At 39.9% G+C, this 18,031-nt stretch overlaps 1 protein-coding gene across 1 annotated transcript in view; it reads right to left on the bottom strand.

Annotated features, from left to right (window-relative positions):
• Window positions 1-2,291: 2,291 nt before the first annotated feature.
• mn1a (meningioma 1a) overlaps window positions 2,292-18,031 on the bottom strand; it is a 29,127-nt gene continuing 13,387 nt past the window's right edge. Inside the window, exon 3 of the mRNA XM_073874585.1 lies at window positions 2,292-2,718. The gene's annotated coding sequence lies outside the window, so the exon portion shown is untranslated. The remainder of the gene's footprint in view (window positions 2,719-18,031) is intronic.

The following is an 18,031-nucleotide window of genomic DNA, read 5'->3' as shown; positions in this document are numbered from 1 at the left end:
TACCCAATTCATTAACTAATGTAAATATATACAACCTGTCACAACAAAAGCTTAACCGCGTAATTAAACTCACTTCTATTGTTTTATTCCTACATTTGAAGCTAAATTAGATGTTGTAATTGTTTTAAAATCCCAGACAGTCGATGGGCGCTGTTGACCGTGCGCACAGTTGGCTTTGTCGGGTGTTAGGTCACTATGGTGGTCAGCTTTATTTCGGTCACTTTAGTCCCTGTGGAAGAAATCCGAGGCATGTGCATCACCAATGTTGTGGGTGCATTTATAAGCATGATGTACATCGGGTATTTTTGGACGTGCACGAGGACAGAGAGCGAGCAGGAGAGGGTGTTCATTTCACGCCCGGCGCGGGCGGAGAGGTGGGGGGCTGGCGCGCGGCGCGCTCGCCCAGTTAATTTTATCTAACGGAGTGAGCACAATCAAAACGAGAGAGATTGACTCCGCGTGAAGAAGTGAGGGCCAGTGTCAAGGATACAGCACCAGAGACAGAGAGAGGGAGAGAGAAAGAAAGGGGGGTGTTTGTGATTAATCTGGCTGCATTGCATCACCGCCCAGCGCAGCCAACTGGAGCGCGCGCTGCGTCTATTCTGAGTGCGCGGTGTCATCTCGACGCCAGTCTCATGACTCCCACTAAAACCAGCATCATTTCAGAGAGGATGACCTCATCAGAGCCATTACCCAATGCTTAACACCTATCGACCAGCGGACTGTCAATGTGGCACAGTTTCTTTAATGGCAACCTTTAAGAGCTCCATTTTCAAAGATAAAGAGCAGATATTAATTAACTGGGCTAATTTAAACCCACAACTAAAATGCATTTACTATATTTAAAATTAGCCCAAATTCATGCAAGTTTCACCCTCACATTGTTTCAAATCACAGCCTTTATGTTTTTGTTTTGCCTTATGGCCATACATCAGGTTTGGAACGACACGAGGGCGAATGAAGGACGATTAAAGCATCATAGAAAAGAAATCATTTTTTATTTTTGGTGAACTATCCTTATAATGAGCTTGGGTGAGTGGTTTGGTGTCTGGTTCAGGAGTGTTTCAGTGATTTGTCTGTGAATTCCAGCATGTGTAAGAGCTATAGGATCCATACGCACACACACAAACACACACACAGCCCTCGGCTAAACTCTAAATTAAAGACCTGGCTATGCACAACACTCCTTTGAGGCTAACAGCTAATGAAATGTACACGTTGAGCCCCAGAGCTCGGGTCAGAGAAACGACACCTGACACTCTTTGTGCTGGTTTACTGTGTGTCTGCTACCAGCCATGAGCTGTCTGTCTGTCTACACCTGTCTGTCTGTAAATTGAATACATTTATTTTAACTTTCTGGTGTAGCTATTCTTTAATGTACCAGGAAATGTTGCTGTTTGACTGTAATGAGAGTCCATAAGTACTCTTGATTGGTCAACGCAGCATTCTTCATCTTCAAGATCAACCTAGTAGTAATAAGACAATTAATAAACATTAATATAATCCATTTCATTGTGCTGTATGTTTTTTTTTAATTATGCACAAACATATAAATCATTCAATCAAAACTATTATTGGTAATCATTAGTGATGTAGTACTCGAGTCCAGTCTCGGACCGATTTCTGCTTTCTCTGACTAATCTCGCACTTGTTCCTTCAAAGACTCGGTCTTGGTTTGGTCTCGGACCACAGAGGGAGGAAAAGGACAGGCATTATTTGAAAATGACATCCTATGGTGCAATGCAAAGATACTGCCATCAGGGGTGCATTTCCCAAAAGCATCGTTGCTAACCTGTTAGCAACACACTTGGTTGGCAATGGGAAATTGCATTGCAACCAACAAAGTTGCTAACTTAGTAAGCAACAATGCTTTTACGAAACGCATTCCAAAGCCGTTAATTTGTCTCTAGAAAAATAGGCAGAAGATGATGCATGTGGTAGGGATTGTTTAATGATAGTAAAAGCATAGTACATATTAAGACGCTCCAACTGCTTTTCTAAACAATTCCCAATCTAGCTTCTAACTGTTGATTATTAACTGGGGTGATATTAAATCATGAATAATGAAAACTGACTAATGAATGAAAACTAAAAATGTTTTTGATGGTCTTGGTCTCGACTCGGTCTCGACTACTAAAGAACTCGGTCTATACTTATACTTGCTTCCTCAAAGACTCGGTCTTGACTCGGACTCGACTGTATTTGAAAACCAACGGACTCGGTCTCGACCCTTCAAAGACTCTGTCTTGACTCGGACTCAGCATAGGCAGTTTCGTCCCCATCACTAGTAATCATCATGGTTATCTTGAAAATGTGGTATATTTGTGATGCCCAAATAGAAGGAAATGGAACTGACAAATTAGTAAGTAGGGACATATAATGAAGTATCATATCAAAATAATAATGATGATAATTATAAAGCATCATTATAGTGGTTTGTTTGTTTGTACTCTAGTATGTGTGGGCTGTCATTTCTGTCCTTAGATTTGTTTTCTCAAAGGACTTCAACATCTTACCGCGGTATCCTCAGGAGAGCTTCTCCAGGTCCCACTATAAATAGACCAATTAGAGCTGTTTTTCTGCGACGGGTGTGCGGTTTCTTACAACAGCCCACTCACCCACGAGAGAGAGAGAGAGAGAGAGAGAGAAAGAGAGAGAGAGAGAGAGAGAGAGGGGTCATTAGCAAGGCTGTCACCAGCTGCAGGACGTCCTTCTCACCTGCACACAGACACAACAGTTTTGGGAAACATTTGAAGACAATAAAGTGTAATTTTTTTCCCAGGTTAGCAGTTCTAGCTGCATGTGTGGGCTGTGATGTAATGCCTATTAATTTGTTTCAAAACGCCTGTTTTACGTCTATAATAAATGTGTCCCTCGCTACTGCCAGCGAATTAATTTACCCGGTGCTGAAGGCAGTTTTACACCCCGTTACGGTATTACTTAACAGAGAAATCTGTCTCTTCCTTTCGTACCCCCCCACACACACAATCTCTGTAGCCGCGGGACATCGCATAAGATGTGCTCTCACCCAATTTGTTTGCCTTTCTGCTTAATTGACTGCGCTTGATTGCTCCTGTTAAATCGCGCCGAGAAACTGTGACGGAACCTCGGCCATCCCCGCCCTCGGATTGCACTACGATTTTATCACTTTGTTTATTTAAAGAGTTATATATTTATTTCATTTAGGGCTACAAAAAGCATTCCCTTGGGATTACGTAATCATCCCAATTCCCTTGCTCCCCATAAAGTCTTGGCAGTTTTATGATGGTTCCATTGTGCACCGTTTCCTGGGTGCCAGAAAGAAGCTCATAGTGGGGGCCCGGCGGTTCCTCGCGTCAGCGGCACATCCAGAGCCCCGGAGCTCCAGGGCTGGCTGTCAAAACCGGCTGGTCGCTTGGGATTACTCCAGATTGGAGCTCATTAGCGTCCCGCAGAGAATCGCGCGCTAAATGGTATCAAGCAGCTATTTTAGACGAGGTAATCTTGAGAATGTGTTATATTGTGCCGCTTGACTTATTTCCGAGGGATTTGGCTTCCAGTGAGTAGGGGGAAATAAAAACACGGAAAGTCCGGAGTGAGGCATTTTTTGTGAAGACGGAAAGGAAGGATGCTGTCTGTGTTTAAATGGATGGCTGCGTGATGGGACAAAACTTACATTAAGGTGCGTCCGCCCTCGCTGGACCCCAGCCAGTCGCAACCATGACGATGGACGCTTTTCTCGACCCTGAAACATGAGCGACGCTAATAGTCTAATTACACAAGCTCAAGAGTACATGGATGGTAAACACAAGCATATTGGAAGAGAAAAGAGGAAATCTAACGCTGATCCGACCATCACCCCCACCACAGTGTGATCCCTGTTAAGTCCCCAAACTTGATAAGATGCCAAGTGGCCCCGCGAAGAGATCCTTGAACAGACTAAAACTTTGTACATCAGAGCAGACCTTCTTTGGTTTGTCTCAGGACCCTAATGACCCAGCGTCAATTGTTTGTCATGCAAAACATCAAAATGCATTTATTGTTTACTATTATCATGGCTGGTTTTTGGTTTTTGTTGTTGCATGTGGTTAGTTGCATTACCCTCGCATTGCATTTCTGCTGATAAAAAACAGATTCATGGGTCATGACACACCAGATCATCTACTCTGGTTAACCAGCTTCATCAGCAAGATCACAGTGGTTGACCTGCAAAGTCTAATTCGGTCTTATTGGCAAGGAAAGGAAGAATCCACAGGTTACCATCAGAATAAACCCAGACGTCAAGTTCTATTAAAGCACAGCCCAATATCATTTCCTTTGATCTGATACATCCCGAGCCCTTCTTCCCTTTAGCTCAGTCCCCCCAGCAGCGGATAGACTTTCTCGCTCCAGTTTCAGCCGCAGGTCTCTGTCTCCAGCTTCCTTATCAGGTATCCTACCTGCCGACCATCACCTAGCAGAGCAGAGTTTGGTAACTCGCCTGCACAAGACTACGGAGGAATGCTATTGTAATGTAAAGCCACGCGTCAATGCGAAATGCACAAACTCTAATGAGTGACCCTGTGGAGTAACCATTCATTAGCCGAGATAGATAATTAGCAGTAATTAAGAGCGTTTCCCTCTGCATGTTTGCTATGTGAGGCATTGCATCAATTGAGCCAATTTGTAGAGGTTCGGGTTAATGATTTTAAAAAGTGACTCGGAGAGTTTCGAGTCTGTTATCTCGTTACGCACGTGAATGACAGAGGCCGGGGAGGCAGGTAACCTCGCCGCCCAGCGTCGCCGGTTAGATCCGGAATCTAATATGGAGATGGAGAAATTACAGACAGGGCACGAGATGAATTATTCAGTCAAGACTGCCAGTTTGGTGATTAATTAATCATCAAGCACATCTCTGCCGGGGTTTATCCGAGAGAGACAAATGGACTGTTTGCATTTCGCTGCATCTCTTTGTAGCGCTGGCTACAAGTTTCAATCAGCCAGAGACCTCCGAGTCATAAACAAGGCCTGAGTGAGGAAAGATGTTGACTTGAATTTTGCATTTAGCCTTAAGATGTGGGCTGAAAGCGAGAAGGGCCGTGCACCGCTACTGGTTGCTCTGTTTAGACCTTGAAAACCACAGCAAACACCTGTGGAAACCAGCGCATTTATTGGATGGATTGGCACATTTTGGGGCGGTTTCCCAGACAGGGATTAGACTAAAATAAATGCAAGAGCTATCCAAACGGAAAACAACTTGCACTGAACATATCTTAAAACTAGGGATGCACGATATATTGGCCGACATATAGTTATCTGCCGATAACTGCTTATTTTTAATACTATCGGTTATCGGTCTGATAGCAAAATTAGGCCGATAAATGAAAGTCGATAAATGATGGATTATTTTGGTTTGTTGAACCACTTCACTTGCTCATTGCTGGCCATGTGGAGTTTTGATTGGTGCTTTCTGTGACATAGCACGAAGATGACACGTGTTGCGGGCTTAAGAAAAGTATGCTAGTCTAGTACAAAGACAAGATGTCCGCGGTCTGGGAGTTTTTCATTGTGAAAATAATAAAGAGTTATCGGTTATCGGTATCAGCCAAAATTTCCATATCGGTGCATCCCTACTTAAAACACATCAGTGCCCTTTGTTTTGCCTCAAAATGCACGCCAGTTATGTTTTCAGTAAGGCATGTTTGTTAAAATTAGTTATATTTCATACTTAAACTAAGGTCTAGTCCTGGGTTAAGATAATCCCTGTCCGCGAAACCACCCCTTAATCTTTCATTTCACTGATATTTTGTTGATGTTAAAAAATCATAAATAACTATACTAAAATAACAGCCTGGTCTCATTGTAGTATTAATACAGTGTGTTACTTTCAAAAACACAAAACGTATTTTTTGTATGTTTAAATAGTGGCTGAAACGTACAGTGTAGACGTATTTGCAACATTTAATCGTTGCATTATTACGTTTTTACAGCTACAAAACATAAATTTTTTTTACAAATCTTTCATACCATAAAGATTACTGTATCATTTCAATTAAACCATTTTATTGATAGCGTTACCACCCTAAACCTTACCCTAAACATTTTAAAAATATGTAATGTATTCTTTTTATACTAATGCAACATAATGGACAGAAATGTGTAGGAAAATTTAAGTAATAGTATAGCAATTAAAAAATATTTTAAGCTGCTGATACAGTCCTTCCCCGTAAACTTACCCAAAACAGTTTATTAAAATCATGTAACTTACTGTTAAAAATCATTTATTTATTGCGACATTTCAAAAGCGGTACCAAAAGTAGTTAAAATGACGATGTGCTGTAGCCGCGGTGCTCTCTGGAAATTATGAAGTACAAAGAAGTATTAAAGTTATTAATCCACAATAACATTAATCCAGCTTCTCTCTGTCAAGGCGTACATTTAAAATTTCAAAACATTGACTGAAAGACAGCAATGTGTACACAAATCTGTGACGTAGCACACAAAAGCCAATGAGCATTTGATATCAAAGTCGTAAAGCTTCATGAGGCTCAATATTTGAATTTAAATTCATAACAAAAGCGAGATTTGAAGTTTAGGGTCGCTGATGAGAATTGGAATCAAGATCGTTGGATAAACATGTTATTAATATAAGTAAGAATGCCTGCAATTTTAAAGGAGCCATGGCATGAAAATCTGACTATTTCCATGTTTAAGTGCTATGATTGGGTCTCCAGTGCTTCTATCAACCTAGAAAATGTGAAAAAAATCAACCCAGTAACTTAGTTTTGGTCAACACTTCACTACAAGCACATGAGAAAATAGGTCGTTGAAATTTGGCTCTCCTTAAGCTCCTATTATAATAATACCGCCCCTTAATCTGCACTATCCAATCACAGCACTGCCATTTAGTGCAGAGAAAAAGAGAGAGAGAGAAAATAATTCACAGCACAATTTAGTTTCAATGGCAACAAACCGCTCATTTGCATTTTAAAGGACACACCCAAAACAGCACATTTTTGCACACACCTACAAAGTGGCAATTTTAACATGCTATAATAAATTATCTATATGGTATTTTGAGCTAATACTTCACATATGTGCTCTGGGGACACCAAAGATTTATTGGACATCTTAAAATAGTCTTGTGCCATGGCCACTTTAACATTTATGAATAGGAATACGCTGTTAATACGTAAATAATTAACGTATTAGTCCTGTCAACAAGTCGACATTATACGTTTCAGTGTGTATAAAAACATAAGTAAATGCACAGGTACACATTACATAAAAATACTTTTTCACATTAAAAAATAACTAACACATGGTTTCAACAGCAATGCTAAACACATAGCAATGTTAATTTTAAATGAATAGTAATAACATTATACAACCCCGCATTAAGTAATATAGTTAATAGTGTTGGCTGTGCATCATCTTTTAATGGTTTGTGGCAGGTTGGTACATTAAATCAAGAATCCATATTACTATTCCTTACATGGGGCAGATGATAAAAGAGTTCAAAATAAATTATAGACATGCATTGAAGGAAAGCCAGATCTAAAAAAAACTGAATATCAGAGAGATGGCGTAAGCCAGTAAGTAATCAAGAACAATGAACATTTTAAAAAATGCAAAGTTGTTTCAACCCATGGTTGTGGAAAACCCAACCGCTGGGTTAAATGAACATATAATAATGTACATACTTTACCCAAGCATGCATTGAAACAACCCTGCAAACATTCATTTAAACCCAGCGATTAGGTTTGGCCATAAGAAATGTTATAAATTTTTCTGGTTTGCTTACTGGCTTACCAATCTCTCTGCTATTCTGTATTAGATTATTTGGCTTAGCAAATTAAAAACCATTCTGGTCACCATAGCAGCCTCTTGGCAACCCCCTAGAAACTACCACCGTAACTAACCAAGTAGCATGCAATACGCGATATGATAATGCTTTAAGTTTATAAAATCAAAATAAATTAAATTCAATTACATAACGCCATACGTTTTACACAAAGCATGTCTCTTTGACCATACGTATCTAATTCGGTAATTGCTAACTATTGAGATTATTGCGACATTCTTGGTAATTTCAATATATCTTGCAGCCGTACCACGTACTAAATTGACAACAAACAACCCCTTCACCAAAATTTTCCACCCGTGACCTCTGACCCAAGCCAGACACAAGTGCCGATTCACGTCAGCGCTGTTGTTTCACAGATACGGTCGATTCCGGGCCAAACGGCGAATCACAGCTTCGATACTCCTGCGCTAATCAAAGCTCAGGGAGCTGAAATGAGGCTCGAGTTACATCGAGGGGCTGCTGGAGAAGTTTGGAGGAAGAAAACGGCAGGAGGCCTTCAGCGGTTGTGACGGGTGGGGGGAGAACGGCTCAGCGGGCCGTCAGCACAGAACCACAGCTGCTTTCTGCTGTGCACCGCAGACCCCCGGCCCCCCTCAACTGACACACTGAGACCTTCACTGCAAGACCACGAGAGGTCAGCCAGCAGATAAAGGTGGGGGGCTTTGAGGAATTGGAGGGAAAGAGAATAAAAAAAGGCTAAAGAAAAAGCCGTATTGATGTTTCCACCCCTAAATCCCAAACCATGTTGAGTCATAGAATCGGCAACCGACCAAGAGACACAAGTCAAACCTGTGGGGGGGTGCAACAAATTCACATCCATATGGTCCAGGCCAGCAGCTCTCGACTGCCGGGTCGCAGTTCTTTTCCGATAGGGGGAGAAAAAATAACAATGCTCAATGTAAATAATAAAACTAAAAGTTTTGCCCCATTTATATTCTTTACTAGCTCGTTGTGCAAATAGGTCTCAGTGTGACATGTGCAATTTTAAAAGCGCAAATATTCCATGCGGTCTCTTAATTAATATGCGCATACAAAACGCATGAATAATAATTATAAAATAATTAGCAACAATTAAAGGCTCTTTATAAATAAGTACAGCGTGTCACATTGCAGCTACCCTATTTTAGCTACCCAAGTCTTACAGTAAGTACCTAAAAACATGTGGTAACACTTTACAATAAGTGTTAAAAAAAAAATTTTTTAAGATGAACAAAACTTGTTCATTTCGACATTTACTAATACATCAAGCGTTGTAACTGTTAACATTTTTTAATTAACGAACATAAATAAATGTAATAACATTAAATAACATTAATAAGAATTAATACATGCTGACATTGTTTATATTAGTTTACTAATGCTTACTAAATGCATAAATGTACACGTACCTACACTCGGTTAAACCAAAGCAAGCACAGTAAAATAAAATTAACCCTGGTTAAACACGTATAAAACATGATCTTGTGTGGTAAATTTGCTTTTTACGAGCTGCTCAACCCAGATGTCACAGTTCAGCTGGTTAGTTTGGGCAGTTAACTCATTTAACGGCAGACATTTATCTATATTATTACGATTATGCAGAAAAAATCAGGCAAAATGTTAATTGCAAATATTTTATGATATGACTAAATGTTTGATTTTGATGGATTCTGGACTGTCAGCGCCAATGACAAACGTCAGCGTCATTTTCCTGCGGTGCCAAAATAATTAGTCACATGACATTTATAGGTCAGGTGTTTAAATACGCTGTGTGACCGTGAACAGAAATGGCAGCAATGGATGAAATTGATGTGAAAGATCTCTACAGGTATAACAGAGCTTGCATTAAACTATAACAGTATAACAGTGTTTAGAAGCCACTTACAACACAAATAAAAATGTTTTATATGATATCACTGTAAAACAATTCCGTAGAAATTACAGTATTAATTGCCGGTAACTTACCGTAGATTTAAACTGATGTTATGTACTGGCAACATTTTGTTCAAGGTTAAATCAACATTAGACAATTTCAGGTCTGTGTCTGTACAGAGTGGGACTGAAATAACAGAATCAAGCAAAGCATTCTGGGAAACAAAATCTGAAGCAAAAAACAGAAAAAGGTTGATGATGATCCCATCTGTAATTGTATAGTTTTACTCTGAAAAGATAAAGACTTGTGAATATTTAATATTTAACAAACTCTCGCCAGTAAATAACATAAATGTACATTTACCGTAAATTACCCGCAACCAGATGCAAGTAACACTGTAATTTCTATGTTATTTGTTCCATGTAGTTATGCAGCCGTTTTCCAGTAACTTACTGTAGATTTAAATTTAGATTATTTACTGACTAAATAAACGTTAAACATCAAGTCTTTATCTTTACAGAATAAAACTAAAACCATACACTGTAAAAAATTACCTGTAAATTTTACAGTAAAATACTGGCAGCAGGGTTGCCAGCACGTTACTGTAATTTTTACAGTAGTGTCACTGTAATTTTAATTTACAGACTTTCCCTGTATTTTCTGATTACTGTAAAAAACTGTATTTTTTACAAAAATGCTGTAATTTAATTTACAGACTTTGCCTGCATTTTTGATTACTGTAAAAAACTGTATTTTTAAACTAATGCTGTATTTTTTTACAGTAAATTACTTATAATTTAGTATGTAAATGCAGTATAGTATTCTAATGATTAAAACTGGCCACTGAAATACATTTAAGGCAAACTTTACACTTTATGTAACTGCATAACATGTTGTACATAACATAATTCACCTATTATTTCACAAAATTAAAAAATAACACAAGCTTTAAAAACAGTTCAAAATTTATTTAAATTTAATATATAACTTTTACATTTGCATGGAAAATGTCAAAACATATATTTTGAATGTTTTTTTTTTAATGGACATGAAATTAAATATTTTTAAAGTAATTGAAACATGTACACTGTGTGGCCCTTCACACAGAAAGAGGAATATCTAAAAAACTGCATAAATTTAAAGGCACAATATTAAATATATTTAGCTAGAGGTTACTAAACAACGATGACAACAACAATGGCATAGCTTGATAATGCTATAAAAGAGTGTGGAACAATGGGTCTTTACCTTCACTGTTGATAGGAAATCCAATAGGACTCACAAATCATTTTCGTGGATGACGAAATAAAATGTTGTATAATTGTTACATAAAAAACAGATTAATTGTCACCACTGCAGGAACAGTCCAGTGTGTCCAAATGATCCCAAGCGATTCCAATAAACTTCTGGTCAAGGAGAACAATTCGGCTCCAGACTGTGTTCCATCACAGGTTGCGAAAGGCGGCTAAGCAAAAATAGAAGGACAATATATTAGATATTACAAAACGTAATTATACAGTTAAAGACAGATGCATAACAAATACAGTCAGATACAGATAGAGGGATTATAGATACAGTCAGAAACAGAGCGATGTCAGGGGCTGTTTACACTTATTAAGAGGTGTTTTTGTCGATCGGATCAAAAGTGGACGAGAGAGACACATTACGTTTAGACCTGGTATTTAAATTCGTATCTTTTGTTCACTTTTGACCGCTTTTGTCCTGCATACTTTGAGGGGGTGGTCTGTGAGACTGTGGGCGAGTCTCTCTGTTAAACACGAGTGGGAGTAATGATGAGTTTATATGGACGTGAACTACTATTATGTCAGAGTCAGCTGCTTGTGTTGTAAGTAAACATACTGCACAGTGTTTTGTACATGTTAGATCTTTCTCTGATATTTCAGCGCAATTGACGAAATAAGATTGCGCAACTTTCACACGCTTGCAAAATGAAACTACGCGGAGATCAGCCACTTTAGTTTTATCAAAAATAGCACTGTACATCGTGTGTTCGCGCCAGATGTCAGAAAAGATGTAAAACATTGTGTTCAGTACCTCAGATTAGATAAATGGGCGGAGACATTTGAACACATTTAATCACATGTGAATTTACATTACTAGACTAGAGAACACTACACTAGAAAAAGCTCTAATATATTTGTCACAGAGTGACTTTTTGGGGCGGAGCTAAAGTTGGTGGAAATTGGTTCCGCCCGGACCGTAAAACACAAACACCGGCACTTCCGGGAAATTCCCGGAGGAAAATCAGGCTTCCTCAGGCACAGGTGTGTTAAGTGAGTGTGGCGATTATTGATTGGACAATGGGGAGAAGAGGAGGAGTATATAAAGAGCCTCAGAAGTGGCAAACGGTGCAGTTTATTCTAGCCGATCTGGTGAGAGGAGTTTAGTGTCTGGGTGAAGTCAGCGGTGTGAAGGCGGCGGATACTATTGACTGGGTGAAGACGGAGTTAAGGACACTGGTGATTGGGCTGAGTATATCACATTTGAATGACGATCTGTGAAACAACACATGCAAAACAATAACATACTCTGAGTAACAGCAATAGGAATACTTACCGGTAGTGCCGCCGAGGGAGACCACCAGCGATTGATAACCGATGGTGTGAAGAGTATCCGACATCTGGAAGGAGACAAATGAAGAGTGTTATCACCGTTTGTGAGTACCTCTGAACATTTGTAAATTACATCATATTGGAGAGTAAGCCATCCAGAGAGTGTTGTGAGTTTTAGCATACAGGTGAGAGGCCCCACTGTGGAAAGGAGTTGTGGGTGAGCCAGGGATCACAAGTAAAGGAAGACGCAAGGGGTCGCGGCGGTCACAGTCGACCCTCCATTGCAATCAGCGCCCAACGAATCTCAGGACGAGTCCTAGTCAGCCGTGGTTGTGACCCTATTTCGCTTAGAGTGTGTGTGGTGCGGTGGGTGAGTCCTTGTCCTTGCCGTGAGTGTGTACACTTGAAACCTTGCAGTGTTATGCTGTGTTTGTGCTGTCAGTAACCACCTCTAGGCTGGACGAGTCGTGGTGAACCAAGTGGACGTCAAGGCTGGTGAGGTGACATTTTATTTATATGCCATCCGCGACTTCCTGCATGGATACCCTACGTTGACGCCCTGCATCGACATCCTGGATCTTCCTGTCCCTGCGGAGGCGGTGGTGAACTAACCAAGTAAGAAAGACCGATGTGAGAAAAGTGGAAAGCATATATATATGCAAGGAGGAGGCTTGGCTGCTGAAAGAGGAAAGTAAGCTGTGTGGATAACATTACCTGTTGTGGAGCCCCTACAAAGGTTCGCCCCTGTCTAGATCTCTGTGCCGTCTGCTGGAGTAGAGGAGAGGGAAGCGTTCGGCTCAGCACAGCAGTTCCCAGCTCAACCGTTGTCCATTGGAGCCTCAACATAGGCCAGTGCCAAGACGCTCTCGCTGTTTAAGGTCTGTAAGCTCCATTTACTTACTGTTTCGCCATCTACTTGCCAAAAGTCCACCGCCAAGAAAGAATTACATAGGTGGAGCACCCGCCTGTTGTTGAGAAGTCATAGAGGAGAAAAAGTAAAGCCCCAGTCACCTGTAAATTACTTACCTTTCTGCCTAAAGCTAAGAGCCGGCAGATCGAGTTGCGCGATACCTGAAGTAACTGTAAAGCCCCAGTTGCCTGGAAATTACTTACCTTTCTGCCTAAAGCTAAGAGCCAGCAGATCGAGTTGTATGTTACCTGAAGTAACTGTAAAGCCCCAGTCATATGCAAATTACTAACCTTCTGCCTAACGCTAAGAGTCAGTGGAGTGAGTTGTACGTTACCCGAAGTAACCGTGAAGCTCCACTCCCCTGTAAAAAAAATACTTGCCTTCTGCTTAAAGCTACGAGCCGCAGTTTGAGTCGTACATTACCCGAATCAAACCCAAAGCCCCAGTCATCGATGAAGTGTTGACTTACCAGTGTTTCCATCACAGATTGAGTTACCTCCCTTCGGCAGTACTTACCTGTGCCACCATCCAAGGGAACTGCGGACGATCACAGCAGCCACTTCTCACCTTTCCAACCGACGGGCGGAGCCGAGCCCGGCAGCAGAAGCACTGCTCATCCGGCCATAGGGCGAGTAGGGACACACCTACGGGACCGACTCGGTGTTGGGCACGTATAAGTGCAGGTATCAATACACCAGCCTCCAAATACTCACCCTCTGTCTCTCCTTGTACCCAGGAAGAGAAGAGTGCCCCAGATCGGGCCGCTGAAGCAGAACAAAGAAACTCCATGAATAAGCTGTTTGTCGTCGCAAAAACCAGGAGATAAGCAAAAGAAGGACCCACCGGAAATTTGCTTGCTACAGAGTCCAGGAGACTCGGAACTGTGCCTGCTAGTTGGATTTTAGCTTTCCCCTTTCCCCTCCCCCATAATTTTAAGTAATTTACCGTAAAACTTCAAATAATAGCCCGGGCTTTTATTTTCCCAAACCTATCATCACACCAGGCGTCTAAAAGAGACAGGCGTCTATAAGAGACAGGCTTTTAATTTAATTGTTCCAGAATGACAGCAGGAGGTTACCACATATTACATTTTATTTTTAATTTGAATGTGTTTAACAAATTAGTTTGTGTAATAACAACAGTCTTAAATTATTGGCAGTATAAATAAAGCAAACAAGGATATGTTTTTTTTATTGGTTGTTGTGTGAAATCTTACCCAGATACAACAGTGCTATGTTCTGATTGGCTATTGTGTAGCCTCTTTCTCTTTTTTTTGTATTGGCTCGCTCGACTAGAACTCTAGGGAAGACGGGCTTGATAGAGAGAGAGAGAGCAGTGGGGCTAGATACATTTTTGGCGCTGCAGCATATTAAATATGATAAATAGTGTTTCCGCGCGAGAAATACAATGTGTGGCGGGAGTGCATGCATGACAAAAGACTGAAAGCCCGGCTATTATCAGCGGCCTCAAAACACTACCGGCCCACCGGGAAAAGTCCAGACTCTCGTGATTGCCACTTCGCTACTGTCATCATCACCTCAATCCTGGCGACGAAGCTTGTTGTGTTGTCATAGTGATGAGTAACGGAACACGTGACATCTACCGGTAAGCAAAAAAAACTTTAGCGTGTTCAATCTGCACCATAGAACTGTCTTAAACAGACTATCTGACGGGTTTAAGATGAGTAAATACAACCCGAAACTAAAAAACAGACCAGGCCTTTATTTGAGACAGGCGTTTATTTACCCAAACCTGTCGTCACACCAGGCGTCTAAAAGAGACAGGCGTCTATTTGGGACCAGGCTATTATTTGAAGTTTTACGGTAAATAAAGTTTTGTTTTAATTATACTTACGCTCTCTGTGTGTTTGGTCATTGGGGTACTCTTGAGACCTCCTCGAGGTGGAAACTAGAAAGGGGCGTGACTCACGACACCTGTGGTCCGCTCCGACCTGTGACATATTCATGTACAAAACACTGTGCAGCATGTTTACTTACAACACAAGCAGCGGACTCCGACATAATATTAGTTCACGTCCATATACACTTCTCATTACTCCCGCTCGTGTTTAACAGAGAGACTCACCCACAGTCTCACAGACCACCCCCTCAAAGTATAGATGACAGAAGCGCTCAAAAGTGGACAAAAGAGAAGAATTTAAATACCAGGTGTAAACGTGATGTGTCTCTCGTCTACTTGTGATTCGATCGATAAAAACATATCTTAATACCAAGTGTAAACAGCCCCATAGAGTGATGATAGATTAAATACAGTCAGATACAGATTGAGGGATGATAGCTACAGATAGAGAATAATAAAAGAAAAAAAGAGATCTTTGTATGTGTATGTACTTCTTACATTGTAGAAACTCCACTGCAAATCCATCACTTTGCAAAGAAGAGTAGCAACATGTAGGTTCACTGCAACCTGTTTCTTCTGTACCATTTGGCCTGATGTTTACTTTTCCTCCTGACTTCTTTGTTCCTCTCTCCAGATACAGAGCGCTTAAAGAGTCAGAAAATAAATATAATTCGGATTGGTTTCAGTTTTTGAGGCATGTAATTGTTTTTAAAATGAGTCAATATGTTAAAGCATTGTTTCTAAACTCCAGTCCTTAGGACCCAACTCCCACAACGTTTTAAATGCCCCACTAATTTACTAACCTAATTTAGATCTTACATATAATTCAAGTTCAGATATATCATATCTACTAAATGTGATTAACGTTTGACAACCCAGCTAAAGCTAAATGTGATTTACAGTTTATAAAATCATCCTACACAATGTAAAGAACATTCTGTGAAAATATAATCTTGATATATTTAAAGGATTACTCTATTTTCTTTAAAAAAAAAAATCGAGATAATTTACTCACCCCCATGTCATCCAAAACGTTGATGTCTTTCTTTGTTCAGTCAAGAAGAAATTAAGTTTTTGAGAAAAAAACATTCCAGGATATTTTTCATTTTAATGGACTTTATTGGACCCCAACACTTTACAGTTTCAGTGCAGTTTAAAATTGCAGTTTAAAATGTCTCTAAACAATCCCAAACGAAGCATAAGGGTCTTATCTAGTGAAATGATTGTCATTTCTACACGCAGAGAGCCGTGTGGCGTGCCAGCGTGACCTCACGTAATGCGTTATGACGTCAAAAAGTCACAGATGACATATGAGAAACTACCGCCCCAGTGTTTACAAGTGTGGAGAAAGAGGACTGTTCCGACGTTGTTGTATGTGGAATGATACTAATTAATGTCTTTGTGTCAGTTTATTGTTTAAAATGTTACGCAAATTGTGTACCTTTCGATGTGCTTACGCAATTACGCAAGGTTGCGCTGGTGCGTCACACGGCCGGTGGAAGACGTGGAGTTGTGGTTTAAAAGTGCACCTTTTTTATTTTCCAAAAATGACAATCGTTTTGCTAGATAAGACCCTTATGCCTCGTTTGGAATCATTTAGAGCCCTTTGAAACTGCAATTTTAAACTCCACTAAAACTGTTAAGTGTTGGGGTCCAATAAAGTATTCAAATGAGAAAAATCCTGGAATGTTTTCCTCAAAAAACATAAGTTTTTCTCGACTGAACAAAGAAAGTACTCAACGTTTTGGATGACATAGAGGTGAGTAAATTATCTGGATTTTTTAAAAAAAAATTAAGTATTCCTTTAATATTGACTAAGTTTGTGTGAAAGATTGAAATCAATGTAAAATCAGTGATTGAAATCAAAATTTGATGCTCCAAATAACATAATTATAAGACTTTAGAATGAATTTCATAGACAGTGTGACATATGTAATGTGCTGAAGATTGAATAGCTACTGTACCTTTGAATGAAGATGATATGCTGTGAACAGAGTGGCAAAGTCAGACAGGAAGCTGGGATGAATGCATCTAGTGTCTCCTAAAACAAATACATGTAACAACAGTTATTTTTAACTGTACTCTTTATCTATACTTTATCTTTACTATTTATCTTTTTACATTTAAACCATATTTTAATGTTAGGGTAAATTACCTCTTTATTTTAAGCCAAATAAGTTAACAAGAGGCGTTACAAACAAACAATAAGCAAATTACACAGTGTATACCTAAAAATATATTAATGTAAGTCCCTAGGGATGTCAGATTAAAACTGAAACACAAATAAACAACTCTCTGTAAATAGAATATATAACTTTAAATGTATATTAGGATTTGCTCTTACCTCTCCACCTGCCTGTCCAATTGCTCACCCCACTGTAAAGATATTTACAAATTAAGCACTGTACTGTACACATGTGTATATATAAAAGGATTATGAAATAAGGAAAAAACATTATTAATCAAACGTAATTATCCTGAAGTAATTTAAAGCTAACGTTACCGGGTTAAAGCGCATTGTGTGTGTTTATGTAACTGTTTAGGAACGCGTTTTCGTTCAATCGCATGTGTTAACAGATGGGTCCAAATTTAAACCATACCACAAACACCAAAAACATCAAGTGTGCTGATCAACACGAAATCCGCGTAAATCCTAAAGGTCGCTGAAATATTTAATCCCAGAGTTTTTGGTTCATAGCTGCTATTGTGCAGGGAAATGTGTGAAATCCTACCAAAACCGCGATGCAGATGAAGCCCATTACACGTCTCATTCGTGTCCCGCGGACGACTTTGTTCCTCAACTTTCTCACTGAAGCATGTAATTCTTAACGTAGGAACCCAGTTAAGGCGGTATATGTGTGAAATACTACAACGACCGCGCGGTTAAAACCCCGCGTCTCATTCGCGTCCCGCCGACGAAGGAGTTCCTGTAAATCCTAATTTTTGTCACGGAATGTAACTTAAAGTAGAAAGCGTCGGGGTATGTGTGAAATACTACCGCGACTGTGCTT

The sequence above is a fragment of the Misgurnus anguillicaudatus genome, chromosome 12 (assembly GCF_027580225.2).
Source record: "Misgurnus anguillicaudatus chromosome 12, ASM2758022v2, whole genome shotgun sequence".
NCBI lineage: Eukaryota > Metazoa > Chordata > Actinopteri > Cypriniformes > Cobitidae > Misgurnus > Misgurnus anguillicaudatus.
Note: the sequence above shows the minus strand (reverse complement) of the source record. Positions and strands in the feature narration are given on the sequence as shown.